Source organism: Myotis myotis, unplaced genomic scaffold (assembly GCF_014108235.1).
Source record: "Myotis myotis isolate mMyoMyo1 unplaced genomic scaffold, mMyoMyo1.p scaffold_m19_p_3, whole genome shotgun sequence".
In the NCBI taxonomy this organism is placed as follows: domain Eukaryota; kingdom Metazoa; phylum Chordata; class Mammalia; order Chiroptera; family Vespertilionidae; genus Myotis; species Myotis myotis.
Genome location: NW_023416335.1, coordinates 93,280,333 through 93,298,634, shown reverse-complemented (window position 1 = coordinate 93,298,634; position 18,302 = coordinate 93,280,333). Strand labels below are relative to the sequence as shown.

The window sequence follows — 18,302 nt, the reverse complement described above, 5'->3', positions numbered from 1 at the left end:
ACATTGATTAGCCAATGGGAGGCATAGCGAAGGTATGGTCAATTACCATGTTTGTCTATTATTAGATAGGATTCTTATCAATGCATTTTATCTTTTTAAACCATCAAATGGAAATTTAGGAATAAGATAGTACAGACACATGTGCTTGGATATTATCTTGACCCACCAAAAATTCTTGCACGGGTGGGGTCCCTTGGCCTGGCTGGCAATTGGGGCCAATCAGGGCCACGGGAGGTTGGTCAGCCAGGGGGAGGGGCCACGGGAAGTTGGCCAACCAGGGGGAGGGGTCACGGGAGGTTGGCCACCACCAATCATGGCCTTTGGGGCCGACAAGCTGGGGAGAAGGACCATGGGAGGTTGGCCAGCAGGGGAGGGGGCCCATGGGAGGTTGGCTGTGAGAGTGCACTGACCCCCAGGGGGCACCTCCTGCATCTTCCCCCTGGTGGTCAGTGTGCGTCATAGCAACCTGTCAACCAGTCATTTGGTTGTTCGGGCATTCAATTGCTTAAGCTTTTATATATGTAAATATATATATCTTTTATTCCTTATTGTCCTTTTACGCATTTATATAATTCTGTGGATGTATCTCCCCTCTTCAAACTGTCTCCTTCCTCAGCTTTTTTCCTTCCCTCGCTGATCTTTTTCTGTTGTTTTGGTAGACTACTTTTCCTCTTACTCCTTAAATGGTATTAGGCTCCACAGATCCATTCTCCACATTCTCACTTTATTCTCCATTCTTTTTCTGGGTTCTTTCCATTTCCATGGATTCAGCTATTAGAAGAACACTGATGAACTCTGATCAACTTATGTTGCAGCCCACAGGGTTGTTCCCCAGGTTTTCAGACTCCTGCATCCAACCATCTGATGGACACTTCTAGCCTGAAGTCCCACAGGAACCTCAGTGTTATTCAATAAAAATGTGTACTCTTTGTCTGCCATTCCTTCTCCTGAAATATCTTAAAACATGGTTTAATGTCTACTCAGTCACTAGACACCCAGGATTGATTCCTCCCCTTCCTCACCTCCATACCCAAGTAATTGACTAGTCCTTTGGTTTTTAAGCTATTTTATAAATCACTCTTCTCTTTCCATCCAACCCTCACCATCTCTATCCTATGCTAGTCTACATGTTTTTTACTGTCATTCTCCACCTTGTCATTCAAGTCAACTTTATAACATACAGATTTAACTAAATAACTCTCCTGTTGGAAACTCTTGAATGACTTTGCTGCCAATAGATTACAGATCCTTAAATGAGAAACAAGGCCCCTGTAAATATGATCCCTAACCACACCTCTATGTTATCTCCTACCACCATTTGCCTCATATTTTATTATCCAGCTTAAATAAATTGCCCATAATCCCCATGTCATTTCACCTTTATTTTTATATGTTCTGCTTCAAATTCCTTCTCATCTCCTTGCCTGGCTAATTTCTGCTTTTTTTTGGTACCCCCTCCTCCAGGAAGCCTTCTCCACTTATCCCTTTTCTCCAAGGATTAGTTACTTACCCTGCTTTGATTCTTCCATAATCCTTTTACATATTACCTTTTCACATATAATATCATGTTTTTCCCCCACTAAATCATGAGTTCCTAGAGAATAAGAAATGAAAAACTAACAAAAAGTTATAGTTCATCTTGATCCCAAATTGTTTAATAAATAATGCCTATTCAGGAATGCATGCATACAAAAATTAATTCTAGATTCTGACACTGAAAACACTTTCAAAAAATTTTTATTTTTTTATGTGCTTGGTTTCAAAAAGCTGGTGGGGGGGGGGCGTTATATAGGCTTTCATGTAAAGTATAGAGAACACAAATATTTATATAAAAATAGATTACTTTATTTTTTTCGTTATGCCAACCATGTTGTAGTTATGTTAAATGACAAAATAATAGTGCCTGTAAGAAGGAGACGCTGGTGCATTTTTCCCCACCAGCTGATGAGCTTTGCTTTGAGATTTTAAGACTTATTTGGAAAGTGTATGAGAATCATCCTCCTCTAAGCCAGGTTCTGTCATATCAGAATCTGCATAGCCTCTCGGGGTAGTTTTCCTTTAACTTGGATTTTTTAACAACTATAAAAAGAGATGTAATATATATCCTGCATGGCTCATGGGTCTCTCAGGCAGGATCTCCCCATTGCAGCTAGTCATTAGTGGCATCTCCACATTCTACAACGCAGGCATCAACTTTGCAAGTTCAGGTTTCTTTTTCCTCTCTCTCTCTCTCTCTCTCTCTCTCTCTCTCTCTCTCTCTCTGATGATCACACTCCAAGAAGTTGGCTTACATTAGACTAATTAAAATAAACTGACTTATTTAATACATAGGTTGTATATACCCATTTTCCTGGATATATTCACCTACAAGGGAAATTCCTTCCTAGTAGTGCAATCCTCTCAAAAGGCTATAGAAAACAACATGAAGTTAGCGAGGTTCCCCAGTGGGCCATGGATAGTACAATCATGTGAGGGACAGAGTGAGAAGTGAATAAAAATATATGCACTTACCAGAGGATTGGACACATATTCGTGTTTTATTAACATGAATTAAAATATAAGTACACAGCAAAAACTTACAGTCTGATGGAGAAAGACTAGCTATAACAGAAAATGGAATTGTCCATTATAATAAAAATGCAAAGAACTCAGTAGAGTTTGGGATGAGGGAAGGTTATATGAAAATGGGAATGTTTGAGTTGAGTTTTGAAAGATGAACAGAACTTGGGAAAATAGAGAGTGAGAGAGAATTTTCCAAGAAGAAAGAATTATGTGGAAGAAAGACATTACAATATAGTTTGATAAACAAAGGATTGAGTTATATTAACTTCAAAGTCCTTTAGAGGAAATTTTTATAACTCTGTAACAGTGATAAATTGCCCTTTTCCACTCTAGGGATGTTTGTCTCTAAAAAAGCAAGAGCAGTTGTCTAGATTCAGAGCATCTTTCCCCTAAAAAGTACTGAATAATGCTGAATTTTTCTTGGCTATCAGACTATTTTTCATATATCATCTTAGTCATCAAAATAGCCTAGTATATATAATACAGCAGTTCTAAGGTCAGTACTTGCTTATATTAGTCATGTTATTAGTGCTGGCTGACTTTTAGAGAGGTACTTTAGAATCTTGGATAAACAGATAAAGAAGTTTTTATCAGAAACAATTTCAAACCTTTCTTTTAGAAAGTTACTTCTAGAAAGATTTCTGCTGATGAAGTGTTTCACCTATTTTTGTTATAATCCTTCTTGGTTTGAACTCCAGAAGGTGATATTTTCTGATTTTTCCCTGATTTTTTGGCTCTTACTTGGTTGAGGGTAACAGCCTTTGTTTTAGTAATAAGGATTCAAGACACATGAAGTATACTAGCATTTTAAAATATCTTCCTAAATTTAGTTTCTAATCTTCCCTCATAGTTCTCATTTTTAAAATTAATACCTGATTTCTGGAATTAGGACTGTTGGGAAGTAAAAATGGATGGAAACATCTTGCCAAATTCCTACTAGAATGTATCCATAAGAACCTTGATGAAAAAAGTTACTGAAGTTTCTTATTATCTAAGTTTTTAAGACATCTTCAAGATGGTGAATTAATTGGTCTCTGGCATTTCCCTAATTTCTATGGGATAGATTCATCATGACTCCTTTTCATATTCCTATTCCTTTTTTTTAATTTTAAAATTATTTTTTAATTTTTCAAATACAGTTGACATACAATATTATATTAGTTACAGGCGTACAACCCAGTGGTTCAACATTGTATAACTTAACAAGTGACCATCCTGATAAATGTTATACCCATCTGACACCATACATAGTTATTACAATATTATTTTCTATGCTGTCATTTACATCCCCATAACCATTCTTGTAACTACCAATTTGTATTTCTTAATCCCTTCACCTTTTTCAGCCATTCCCCCAACATCTCCTCCTATCTGGCAACCATCAAAATGTTCTCTGTGTCTATGGTTCTGTTACTGTTCTGCTTTTTGTTTGTTTTGTTTTTTAGATTCAACTGTTGATAGATATGTATTTATTGCCATTTTATTTTTCATATTTTTCTTCTTCTTCTTCTTAAAGAAGACCCTTTAACATTTCATGTAATACTGGTTTGGTGGCAATGGACTCCATTACCTTTTTCTTGTCTGATAAGCTCTTTATCTGTCCTCTGATTCTAACTGAGGACAGAGTAATCTTGGTAAGTATAGTAATCTTGGTTGTAGGTCCCTGCTTTTCATCACTTTGAATATTTATTGCCAGTCCCTCCTGGCCTGCAAAGTTTCTGTTGAGAAATCAGCCAATAGTCTATGATAGCTTCCTTGCAGGTAACTAACTGCTTTTCTCTTGCTGTTTTTAAGATTCTTTCTCTGTCTTTAACCTTTTGCGTTGTAATCTGATGTGTCTTGGTGTGGGCCTCTTTGGGTGCATCTTTTTGGGAGTTTCTGAGCTTCCTAAACTTCTATGTCCTTTTCCTTCACCAGGTTAGGGAAGTTTTCTGTCATTATATTTCCAAATAGGTTTGCAATTTCTTACTCTCTCTCTTCTCCTGGCACTCCCATGATGCAAATGTTGGTAAACTTGAAGTTGGCCCAGAGGCTTCTTACACTATACTCATTTTTATTTTTATTTATTTATTTTTATTTTTTTAAATAAATCTTTATTGTTCAGATTATTACAGTTGTTTCTCTTTTTTCCCCCCATAGCTCCCCTCCACCCAGTTCCCACCCCACCCGCTGCCCTTACCCCCTCCCCCCACTATCCTCATCCATAGGTGTACACTTTTTGTTGCCGGGTCATACACATGGAAAATGTAGCTATTTCCATCCGCGATGTGTCCCTGTGTTCGGCCACACTGGGATTGTCTCAGCCTCACAGGGGCCATTGCAGCCTCACAGGCACCGTCTCAGCCTCACAGGGACTGAGTCATCCTCCCAGGAGCCATCTCAGCCTCACAGGGGCCGTCTCAGCCACACAGGGGCCGTCTCAGCTACACAGGGACCGTCTCAGCATCACAGGGGCCGTCGCAGCCTCACAGGGGCCATCTCAGCCTCACAAGGACCGTCTCAGCCTCACCGGGACCGTCTCAGCCTCACAGGGGCTGTCGCAGCCTCACAGGGGCCGTCTCAGCCTCGCAGGGGCCGGCACAGCCTCGCAGGGGCTGTCACAGCCTCACAGGGACCATCGCAGCCTCGCAGGGGGTGCTGCATCCCACGTTGGGGATGAAGGTGCAAGACAGAAGTTCCTCTCGCTGTCTCTCCTTCTGTTCCATTGCATATCACTGATGTTGGAAGTTTCTGAGAGCAGTCTGCAGGTGCTAGACATCATACTTTAACTGGTCAACACAAAGTTTGGTATTCTGTCTTTTGTTGGGTGGCTCCTTGCTGGACATAATCTCCAGGCGTTCTTGCTGGCTGAATATCTGCTATGCTTGCTTGGATTTCGTTTTCTACTAAGTGCACAGACTGCCTGTCTGCCGTCTCCTGGCATCCCATGTGAGACTGGATCTGGTGGACCTGTTTGTGCGTTTGCTGGTACAGCGGTTCCATGTTGCCGGCCCAGCCGGGTCCAGTTCCAGCTTCCTCTGAACCTGATTCTGCTTCTTGAGGATGTCCCTTATGGGTGCAAGTTGTTGAAATCTGCAGTTTGTTGGGTTAAGCTGCAAAAGCGCAGGTGGTTCCTTTTGTGCCACTGGCACAGCTTGGGCGGTGATGTAAATTGAGTAGGGCGGGGTCTCAGGGAATCACCAGGGCAGAGCAAACAGCAATGGGGTCTCCGCAACTCCTCGCCTCTCTGCGACTCCGCGTCTCCGCGTCCCCGAGTGCCAGTGAGCAGCTCCGCAAGAAAGCCACCCTCGCTTTCCGACCCGCTGCAAGGCCATCCCGCCTCTCCCCGTAGGGGTCTGGGATCTCAGAATCCCACCCCAAACAAGCTCAGTGGATTCGAGAGTTTGTAACCCCTTTCAATTGAAAAAAAACACGCATCCAGTTGCAGCCCACCTGGCGTGTGACTCCATACCTCTGTTCTTGGCACCTCTGCATATCCTACTCAGTCTCAATGCTCTTCTTTCTTTCCTTCCAGTTGTAGAACTTCCACTGGGCCAGCTTTCCCATGGTTCTGAATGATAGCTGTTTTGTCTTATAGTTGGTATTTTCAATGGTGTTGTGGGAGGCAGCACGCACAGGTCTATACCTTACACCGCCATCTTGGTTCTATGATATTATTACTCTTGTGGGCTCTTCCAGTGCTTCCACACCAGCGATATTTACAAATGTCATAAACCAATAATTCTTCTGGAAAAAAGTAGTTCCAATGCCGAATCCCTCCTTTAATGCCATTTTTATTCACCAAAGAAAGAACAACTTGATCAATTTCAGGGTAGGGTGAGCCCTGAAAACCTTCAATGTTTTCTGAAGTGCTGATACTATTAAAATGCCCAGCCTGTTTTTGTTTATTCTCGGATGCATCACATCTAAGTACTCGTAAAGTATCTGAGAATCTGACATTGCTGACCAAAGAAGAGAGGAAATACTGTTCCTCTTCAGAAGTATTCTTTGATTGTGTAAGAGAAAATCTGTTACTTCAGCGACCTCCAACACCACAGGCTTTCCCTTTTTTGATGACATACAGGCGAAAGTTCCTATTTCTTGTATAAACTGCTAGATCTACAAAAAGACGCCTTTTCCCTGCAGGATCCTTCACAACTAAGAAGGAAAGGTCAAGGCCTCTCCGCTCGGCAGACCCCAGCCTCTCCAGGGCCTTGGAGGTCAATGTGCAGCTCTCTCTTATCTCCTCATCTGTGGACATTTCACTGAAGGAAATTCCTTGTTTAATTGGGGGTTCAGAAAAATGGGAAAATGCTTAGGCGGTTGTCCCTGGAATCCCACCATCATCTTCATCATCTCCACTGGCAATCAAATGAAAAGCAGGCTGCAAAATCTTTCTCACAAAATTACCGATATGAATGTTATCTTTAAATCCCACATCATGGAGTTGAAATATTAAATGGCGGCTAAATTTCTCGTCAGTGCTGGAATCTAAGTTTAAAACATCTTCAGCTGAACAGTTAACTCTGTATAACTCTTGAAGTGCTTTACAAACATACTCAATGAGTAATGCAACCATCTTTTTTTCCATCAGCTCCAGGATTGGCAAGTTTGTTAAATTCCAGATCAAAATAGAGCTTGCAAACAGCATTTTTAGGAATTACTTCATAGCAGTGTAAGAGATGTTTTCAGGATTTATAATGAAACCAAAGCTGAACATAGCTTGTTACAAGGTAAATACATTGTCCATCGCCCACTTCGCATTCCAAAGCAAATACATGAACATCCTCTTTGCAGCTTTTAACAAAATTAAAAGCCTGAGTTTGGTGAGGAAATAGTTTCCAAATAGAGGGAGGCTCTTCTGGCTTTGACAGCCTGGGCCTGTACACTGAGGACAAGGGCTTCCTTTCGTAAGGGGATGCTCACTCTTCAATTTGCTTCAGTTTTGCTTCCCATCTTCTCTTCATGGGTTCAGAAGTGTGGGGAGACCAAGTCCTATCCCATATGAGATGGCTATCAACTACACCTTTGGCACTGCCTTTCTAGTACTTGTACTTATCAAGTTGATAAATAGTCTCTTGAATTTTAGCAGAACACTCTGAGACAACACAAACTCACAGTATTCCCTGTCATGCCCACTTGCCTTTCCCAAAGTCTTTCCCTTCACGGCTCAGGTCAAGTTCTGCCACCTGCGGGACCTTCTCCAGAAACCCGCTTCCTGGGCAGGAGGCCCTGCCTCCACAGCGGCTGGCGCAACCCAGGGAGGCCCAATTCTATACTCATTTTTAAATTCTTTTTTCTTCTTGTTTTTTGATTGTTTTTGTTTGTTTGTTTGTTTGTTTCCTTATATTTCAAATCACTGAATTAATTCTTGGTTTCATCTACTCTACTGTTGAGTCTCTGTAAATTATTCTTCATTTCAGTTAGTGTATCCTTCATTTCTCACTGATTCTTTTTTATGGTTTCCATGCCCGTTTTTCTGCTACTGAAGTTAATTACTTCCCCTAAATTCATTGAGCATTCTTATAACCAGTGTTTTGAACTCTGCATCTAGTAGATTGCTTGTCTCTATTTTATTTAGTTCTTTTCCTGGAGTTTTGTTCTATTCTTTTATTTAGGGTGTATTTCTTTGTCTTCTCATTTTTTCAGCCTCCCTGTGTTTGTTTCTATGCACTATGTAGAGTTGCTATGTCTTCCAGGCTTGGTAGAGTGGGCTAATATAGTAGGTGTCCTGTAGGCTCCAATGGCACAGTCTCCCCATTGACCCGAGCTGGGAACTCCAGGTGTGGCCCCACCACCCTCCCACCTTCCTCCTCACCCAGTGTGGACTGTGTATACCCTCATATTGTAGTTGAGCCTTGATTGCTATTTGCATATCAATTTGGGGAATTTACCCCCAGGCCGATCAGTTGCAAGGACTGGTTGAGACCACCATGGAGGATCTGCTATGCAGGGTCCTTCTCTATAGGGTAGGATCCACTTCAGTGGGGCTCTGTTGCCCACTGAGTCTGCCACCTGAGTGTTTCCCTTAGGGAGGTGTTTGGGTGATGCTTTAACATGGTCTGAAGCTGTTCATTGGGGCCTCCTGGGAGGTGCAGGCTAAGGTCAGCCACCACATATGTTCTGCCCAGGGCCACCCAGCATGCACTACAAAGTGATCTGCAGATGGCTGCCACTTGTACTGGTCTTGGAGGTGCCCAGGAGAGGCCTAGTTGTGAAAAGAGGCTAGCTGCTGCTATTGATGAGTCTGGAGCCACTTAGCAAGAGGTACAGTGTACACAGATGTTGCTTGTTCAAGAGATTTTAGGGAAGTCTAAAGTATGAGCCAAGATAAGCCATTTGTATGGAAAAGTGACTGGAAACAGCTTGGATGGGCCTGCAAGTTGGGTGGGGCAGGGTGTCATGGAATCACCAGGGTGGGAAAAGCAGTGATAACCAGATTGGTGGAGACTCAGACATGGTTTTGTAGGGAAAGGCCTCAGAGAAGAAACAATAGCCTCTGCCAGCACTTGTGTCTAGAATAAAGTTGCTCCTCCAGTTCTACTCCTGATGCCAGACAATTCAGTTCTTCCCTGTATGTTTCTGGTGCTTTTTGAGCTGCTTGCCCAGCCAGCACTGTAGCTCAAAGGGAGTGAGTTGAGTAAGTTCCTATGTGGGCCCTTAAAGAGGAATTGCCTGAGAGACCAGCAGCCTTCCTTCTCACTCAGCCTCAATTCCCACTAGCCTTCATGGCCAGAAGTTATGAGGACTTCTTTTCCTGGCACTGGAACCCTGGGCTACAAGACTAGTGTGGGCTGCAACCCCTCACTCTTCAGTGAGGACTTTCAAAGCTGAGTTATTCCTCCTGATGTTTGTCTGCCATATGTGCGTATGTGACCAGCATATTCTGCATCTCTGCCCCTCCTACCAGTCTCCATGTAGCTTCTTCTTTATATCCTTAATTGTAGGACTTTGTTCCACTAGATTTCAAGCAGCTCTGAACAATGGTTTTTCTGTAGTTAGCTCTCATTTTGATGTGCTTGTGGGAGGATGCAAGTACCACATTCATGTATACTGCCATCTTCACCAGAAGCCCTCCTATTCCCTTTTAGCTCCCAAATGAATCATTATAAAATTTATATAAATGACCACAATTACAGGCTACATTCAAATGGTTAAAACATGACCAAGTTAATTCCCACTGTTAATTTTATTCAATAATACCACCCAGTTTATACATTTGATATAGGAATTCAGAAATCACCCAGTTGATAGGCCTGTGTAACTCAGGGGTGCTCTTATTTCCCTAACACAGCAATTAACTCATCTGTTTGGTGAGATAAGGGCTGTTGCTTATTAAAATTTTGTGTCACCCAATGAAAGATATTTAGCCCTGTCTGGAATAAAGTTGATCTTCATTTATTGTGTTTGGTGTGCTGGCTATTGTTTCTATTTCCATTTTAGGCACTGGCTTCTGAACCACTAGTAAATGCCTATGATATATTACAAACAATGTACTGATGATTTCTCTACTTAAAGGGAAGGAGAGGTTCCCTTTATGTATCCCAGCTACCCTAACTTCCCAATACCTTCCTAGTCACATCTATCAGTATTCTACTGTGTCCTCAACCATTCTATCCAGGCATCATCATTCTTAGATGTATATTGAGCCATTATGTGTTGGATGCTCATGATGCAAAGACACCAAATCTTCTATTATTCTATTTGTTTTAACAGACATGCTCCCTAGATATGCTCAAAGACAGTATCCCTGCTGATTAGTTTGTCTCCTAAAGCCATCTATGAAGAGCCTAACCCATAGAGGAGAAAAGGGAGTGTATGTCTTTTTAACTATATATAAGAGCTTAATTACGGTGGTTGATTGATTTAATAAAATAAATGAATAAAAAAAGTAGAGGGAAAGAAAGGAAGGAAGGAATAAGGAAATAAAGTGAGGGAGAGAAACAGGATTTTCTGAGAGGCCTTGTAGTTCCCCCCCCCCCGCCCCCCCGCCGCCCCTGGCAAGTCATCTTTAAAGTAATATGTCCACCTATGCCCACATTTTTACATATGAGACCTCACCTGACAAAGTACAGCAAGAAAGTTTGGATAAACATCTCTACAGTAACTTCCAGGATTTTCACAGATTTACTATCTGTTTCCATAAAAACAGGTATGGCAAAGCTAGTATAGACATAGCTAAGAAGGAGAAACAAATACCATGAGAACTTCACATTCTAACTTGAGGCAAAAGCTTAAAGTCCCACTTTTGTCTTTCATAACTTGGAGCTTTAAACTCAGCAGGAGAGAGCCTTATTAATTCAAGCAAGGAATATTTTAATTATATTAATGAGGTTTCATTTTTTAGTGTTTACATTTCTCATAAAAGTGAAAGCAATTACAGCAACAATGTTAATAGGGAATGTTCCTCAGGGTAATGAAGAACTTTTAGATTCTGGTTGTGGCCTTGTGCACTCCTACTACCAGCCCTTCCAGCAGCCAGAACTTGCTAAACTGACTGTTCTGAGGTATTTTCTTCATGTTTTGCTAAACCATTGGTAAGAGTGTTCAAAAAAGTGAATGAAAGACTCAGAGAATGAGCCTGAACTCTGAAAGTAAAATACTTTTCAAATCAACCATAATAACCATGAACATACTAGTTTCTGAAACAATGTGAAGTAGATAGAAATGATGACCCATAGCTGAAGACAATTTCACTGTTGAATGAGAACCTACTTTGTTTTGTTTTTGCTTTTATCTTTATTGTTGAGAGTATTATAGGTGTCCCCCTTTCCCCCGCCCCCATTGACTCCTTCTTCCACCCCAGGCTTTCACCACACTATTGTCTGAGTCCATGGGTTATGCATATATGCATATAAATTCTTTGGTTAATCTCTTCCTATCTACCCCCCATTACCCTTCCCTCTGAGATTCATTAGTCTGTTGCATGCTTCCATGTCTCTGAATCTATTTTGTTCCTCATTTTGTTTTGTTCATTAGATTCCACATATAAGTGAGATCATGTCATACTTGTCTTTCCCTGACTGGCTTATCTTGCTTAGTATAATCATCTCAAGATTCCTCCATGATGTCACATAGGGTAAGAGGTCTTTCCCTTTTATAGCTTTGTAGTATTCCACTGTATAAATGTACCATAGCTTTTTTATCCACTCATCTACTGATAGGCACTTGGGCTGTTTTCAGATCTTAGCTAATGTAAATAGTGTTGCTATGAACATAGGGTGCATGTATTCTTTCTGGGTTTTTTTGGGGGGAGGGGGGATTCTTAGGATATATTGCTAGAAGTGAGATCACTGGGTCAAATGGCAGTTCCAATTTTTTTTTACATTTTTGTAATATATTTTTTATTGATTAAGATATTATATATGTGTCCTTATCCCCATGTTACCCCCTACCCCCCCGCTCTCATGCACTCACCCCCCCACCCCCCGTTGTCTGTGTCCATTGGTTAGGCCTATATGCTTGCATATAAGTCCTTTGGTTGATCTTTCCCCCTTACCCCCACCCTCCCCTACCTTCCCTCCAAGGCCCGACAGTCCAATCAATGCCTCTCCGTCTCTGGATCAGTCTTTGTTCATCAGTATATGTTGTTCATTATAGTCCACAAATGAGTGAGATCATGTGGTATTTATCCGCTCTCCAGTTCCATCCATGCTGTGGCAAATGGTAAGAGTTCCTTTTTCTTCTTCCTCTTCTTAAAGAAGACCTTTCAGCATTTCATATAATGCTGGTTTGGTGGTGATGAACTCCTTTAGCTTTTTCTTATCTGTGAAGCTCTTTATCTGACCTTCTATTCTGAATGATAGCTTTGCTGGATAAAGTAATCTTGGTTGTAGTTTCTTGCTATTCATCACTTTGAATATTTCTTGCCACTCTCTTCTGGCCTGCATGGTTTCTGTTGAGAAATCAGCTGACAGTCATATGGGTACTCCCTTGTAGGTAACTGACTTTCTTTCTCTTGCTGTTTTTAAGATTCTCTCTTTGTCTTTTGCTCTTGGCATTTTAATGATGATGTGTCTTGGTGTGGTCCTCTTTGGATTCCTTTTGTTTGGGGTTCTCTGCGCTTCCTGGACTTGTAAGTCTATTTCTTTCACCAGGTAGGAGAAGTTTTCTGTCATTATTTCTTCAAATAGGTTTTCAATATCTTGCCCTCTCTCTTCTTCTAGTACCCCTATAATTCTGATGTTGGTACGCTGGAAGTTGTCCCAGAGGCTCCTTACACTATCTTCATATTTTTGGAATCTTTTTTCTTTTTTCTTTTTCGGTTGGGTATTTTTTGTTTCTTCGTATTTCAAATCTTTGACTTGAATCTTGGGATCCTCTTGTCTGCTCTTGGATCTCTTTATATAATTCTTTATTTCAGTCAGTGTATGCTTAATTTCTCGTTGGTCTTTTTGCATATCCTCCAGGGTCTCACTAAATTTATCAGCGGTTTCCATAATATTCTTGATAAACCTTATAAACATGGTTTTGAACTCTATATCCAGTCGTTTGCTTTCCTCCATTTCTGTCATTCGTGACCTGTTTCTTTGTCTTCACATTATTTATGCTTCCCTGTGTTGGTAGAGTGGTTTTGTGTGCTAGGTGTCTTGTAGGGCCCAGTGGCTCAGCCTCCCCAGTTACCTGCAGTGGACACTCTTGGTGCACACCCTTGTGGGCTTTGTGCACAGTTTTGTTGTAGTTATGCCTTGATTGTTGTAGGATCACTGGGAGGAATTGACCTCCAGGCCAATTGGCTGTGAGAATCGGCTGTGTCTGCAGTGGGAGAACTTCTGTGCTGAAGACACCCTTCTGGGGCAAGACTTGCTTCAGTGGGGCTTTGGTGCTCACTGAGTCTGCCCCCTGAGTGTGTCCCTTATGGATCTGAGGAGTTGTAATCTGGATGGTCCCACTCTGACCACTGGGTACACTGGCTCTTGGATCTAAGGAGGTGCTAATTTAGCCTCTGCCTGAGGTTACCCAGCAGGAGCTATGAAGAGAACTGCAGATTTCCCTTCCTTTTTTGGAGTTTGGAGGTGCCCAGATGAGGCCCAGCTGTGAAGCAATGCAACCTGCTGTGGGGCCTTGGGCCTTCTCTTGGAAGTTCTGGGTCTGTCTGGCCCAGCTGCAATTTGTTAGGTAATTTTCAGGTTGCAAAGGGCCAGGGCATTCATATGCAAAAGCCTCTGCCCCAGCCTGGGTGGGGAGGGGTCTCAGGGAATCAAAGGGCAGAGCAAGCAGCTATGGCTGGTCCTCAGCCCTGCCCTAAGGGGCCACGCATCTCAGTGTCCTGATAATTGCTGCAAGCACCTCTGAGGGAAAGCCGCCCTCAAGTTCTGAGTTCTGCCTGCTGCCAGACAGTCCACTTTCTCCCCATATGAGTCCTGGGTCCCCAGAGACTTTCCGGAACCGGAGTTCAGAGCAGTCGGGAGCTTGTGACTCCCTCCCGATTCAAAAAGACAGCCGCGTCTTCAGGTGCCAGCCCCTTTCCGCGCGAGAGAGCCTCCGTACCTCTGCACTTCACTTCCGCAGCTCCTCTGGGTCTCGGTGTGCTTTTCTCTTTCCTTCTAGTTGTAGAATTTCCACTCAGCCAGCCTTCCTGTAGTTCTGGATGATGTCCGTTTTGTCTTTTCGTTGTATTTTTGAAGTTGTTGTGGGAGGCAGCAATTTCCGGTGTTTACCTATGCTGCCATCTTGATTTCTCGGCAGTTCCATATTTTATGTTTTTATTGATTTCAGAGACAAAGGAAGAGGGAGAGAGAGATAAAAACATCAATTATGAGAGAGAATCATTTAGTAGCTGCCTCCTGCACACCCCCTACTGGGGATCCAACCCCAAAACCCATGCATGTGCCCTGACTGGGGAATCAAACCATGACCTCCTGGTTCATGGGTTGATGCTCAAACACTGAACCACACAGTCTGGCCAGGCAGTTCCATCTTTAATTTTTTTAGGAAACTCCACAGTGCTTTCTAGTGGCTGTACTAGTCTGCATTCCCAGGCGCACTGTACTCAATTTGGTTTTTCTCCACATCCTCACCAGCACTTTTTGTTTTTTTATTGATTGATTGTAGGCATTCTGTCAGGTGTGAGGTGATATCTCATAGTTTTAACTTGCATCTCTGTGATTAATGACATTGAACATTTTTTCATGTATCTCTTGGCTACTTGTATCTTCTCTTTGGAGAAGTGCCTAGTGAGGTCCCCTGCCCATTTTTAAATCAGATTGTCTTCCTTTTGTTGAGTTGTATGAGTACCTTATATATTTTGGAAATTAACTCTTTATCAGATGTGTCATTGACAAATATGTTCACCCATACAGTGGGTTCCCTTTTCATTTTAAGGATGATTTCTTTTGCTGTTCAGAAACTTTTTAGTTTGGTATAGTCCCATTTGTTTATTTTTCCCTTTGTTGCTCTTGTCCTTGGTGCTGTATTGGTGAAAATTCTGCTACATGAGATGTCTGCAATTATGCTATCTATGTTTTCTTCTAAAATTTTTATGGTTTCACAACTTACATTTAAGTCTTTTATTCATTTTTAGTTTATTCTTGTATATTGTGTCAGTTAGTGGTTTAGTTTAATTTTTTTACATGTACTACTACCTTTCCAATTTTCCCAACACCATTTATTGGGCCAATTTCTGGGTTCTCTGTTCTGTTCCATTGATCTATATGCCTGTTCTTGTGCCAGTACCAAGCTGTTTTGATTACAATGGCTTTGTAATATAACTTTATATCTGGTATTGTGACTCCTCCAAGTTTGTTTTCTTTTTCAATATTTCTTTGTCTATTTGAGGTATTTTTGGATACATATAAATTTTGGGGGTATTTGTTCTAGAACTGTGAAATATGCTGTTGGTATTTTAATAGGGGTTGCATTGAATCTATAGATTGTGTTAGGTAGTATGGACATTTTAATGATGTCAATTCTTCCAATCTGTGAATGCAGTATATTCTTCCACTTGTTTATGTCTTTACCTTTTTTTTAACATCCTGTAGCTTTCAGAGTACAGGTCTTTTACCTCCTTGGTTAAGTTTATTCCTAAGTATCAAGAACCCACTTTGTTTGTGTAAATGATGACATTTCTATAAGAAAACTGTGGAAGTGCATTAGAATTACAAGGAAATGGAGAGAAGAGCACAGGAGGAGAACCAAGATGGCGGCATAGGTTAACGCCGGAGATCGCTGCCTCAAACAACCACTTCAGAGATATAACTAAAGGACAGAACGGACATCACCCAGAACCACGGGAAGGCTGGCTGAGTGGAAATTCTACAACTAGGAGGAAAGAGAATATCATACCCAGACTCAGAGGAGGCGCAGTGCTGAAGTGAAATACTCAGGTGCGGAGTGTGCGCGCGGAGCGGGCTGGCTGCGGAGGGCGCGGTTGCTGTTTTCAATCGGGAGGGAGTTTCAGACTCTGAGCTCCAGATCCGGGCGAGTCTCTGGGGACCCAGACTCAAACGGGAGAAACGGGACTGTCTGGCTTCGGTCGGAACTCGAAGGCAGCTTTCTCTCCGAGGTTTGCAGCCATTGCTGGGGCTCTGAGAGGCAGAGCCCCTGGGGAAGGAACTGAGAGTCGCCATAACTGCTCGTTCCGCCCGCCCTGTAGATCCCCGGGGACCCGCCCCCGCCCAAGCCCTGCACAGAACCATTTGCCGGATAGCCTCAGGCAAACGCTAGATTAGCACCGCCCTAGAGATCCAGCACAGAAGCCCTCCCACTACAGACACAGCAGACTCTCATAGCCAGTTAGCCTGGAGGTCAAATCACCCCGGTATTGCCGACATCAATCAAGGCTTAAAGGCAACAAGACTGCGGACAAAGACCACTAGGGGGTGCACCAAGAAAGCATAAAAAATGCGGAGACAAAGAAACAGGACAAAACTGTCAATGGAGGATATTGAGTTCAGAACCACACTTTTAAGGTCTCTTAAGAACTGTCTAGAAGCTGCCGATAAACTTAGTAAGGCCCTTGAAAAGACTGGTGAGACCGCCGATAAATGTAGTGAGATCCTCAAGAAATCTAATGAGACCCTCGATGTTGTGATAAAGAACCAACTAGAAATTAAGCATACACTGACTGAAATAAAGAATATTATACAGATACCCAACAGCAGACCAGAGGAGCGCAAGAATCAAGTCAAAGATTCGAAACACGAAGAAGCAAAAAACACCCAACTGGAAAAGCAAAATGAAAAAAGAATCCGAAAATATGAAGATAGTGTAAGGAGCCTCTGGGACAGCTTCAAGCGCACCAACATCAGAATTATAGGGGTGCCAGAGGATGAGAGAGAGCAAGATATTGAAAACCTATTTAAAGAAATAATGACAGAAGACTTCCCCCACCTGGTGAAAGAAATAGACCTACAGGTCCAGGAAGCGCAGAGAACCCCAAACAAAAGGAATCCAAAGAGGACCACACCAAGACACATCATAATTAAAATGCCAAGAGAAAAAGACAAAGAGAGAATCTTAAAAGCAGCAAGAGAAAGAAACCCAGTTACCTACAAGGGAATACCCATACGACTGTCAGCTGATTTCTCAACAGAAACCATGCAGGCCAGAAGGGAATGGCAAGAAATATTCAAAGTGATGAATACCAAGAACCTACAACCAAGATTACTTTATCCAGCAAAGCTATCATTCAGAACGGAAGGTCAGATAAAGAGCTTCACAGATAAGGAAAAGCTAAAGGAGTTCATCACCACCAAACCAGTATTATATGAAATGCTGAAAGGTATCCTTTAAGAAGAGGAAGAAGGAAAAAAAAAGGTAAAGATACAAATTATGAACAACAAATATGCATCTATCAACAAGTGAATCTAAGAATCAAGTGAATAAATAATCTGGTGATCATAATAGAATCAGGGACATAGAAAGGGAATGGACTGACTATTCTTGGGGGGGAAAGGGGTGTGGGAGATGCGGGAAGAGACTGGACAAAAATCGTGCACCTATGGAAGAGGACAGTGGGTGGGGAGTGAGGGCGGAGGGTGGGGCGGGAGCTGGGAGGAGGGGAGTTATGGGGGGGAAAAAAAGAGGAACAAATGTAATAATCTGAACAATAAAGATTAAATAAATAAATAAATAAATAAATAAATAAATAAATAAAAAAGAATTACAAGGAAATGTATATTTCTAGAGACTATTTCCAGATAATCTGATTCAGCAGGAATTGAGAGGAAGCCCAGGAAGCATGGCCTGAACTATCAGTTTAGAATTTGTATAGTTGTTTTTGTTTTTCATGTGCATCCTCATAGATTGCATTGCATATGTACTCTTTAAAATTTAATTTCAGATATGTACATTGTGTGTACACTTCTTCACAAGAAACCATGTAAGCACCTCCACCAGTAGTGCATGGAACTGTCAAACAATGCAATAGAGCATATGAGGTGTTTAACCTCTCAAGGGCAGGGTGGGGCCATGTCCTATATGTCTTTGAGTTCTTTAAGCAGGTGCATTGGCCTTGATTCTTTATTATCTCTTCTCAAATTATATTTGGTGTAACACTAAATATAACAGTGCTACATTGCCAATTTGGGGTAAAACGTACCCTTTCACTCCAAATTGGTCAAGGTAATAAGGTACTTTCTCACATGCCAAAAAGCACCATGATATTTTAAAGATATGACTGCCCATCAATAACACATTATCAGAATTTGAGAGAGAGAGAGAGAGACAGAGACAGAGACAGAGACAGAGACAGAGAGAACTCAAGTGATTTCCCTGGAGTTCTTTTGAAATAGTTTAGAAAAATCGTGAGTCTTATGTGA

The 18,302-nt window shown here is 41.8% G+C and overlaps 1 protein-coding gene and 1 pseudogene across 1 annotated transcript in view; one reads left to right on the top strand and one right to left on the bottom strand.

The window, feature by feature from the left end:
- Positions 1–18,302, top strand: part of HTR2A (5-hydroxytryptamine receptor 2A) — a 113,178-nt gene that overhangs the window by 26,081 nt on the left and 68,795 nt on the right. The window lies entirely within an intron of this gene.
- Positions 1,580–7,261, bottom strand: LOC118649666 (annotated as a pseudogene).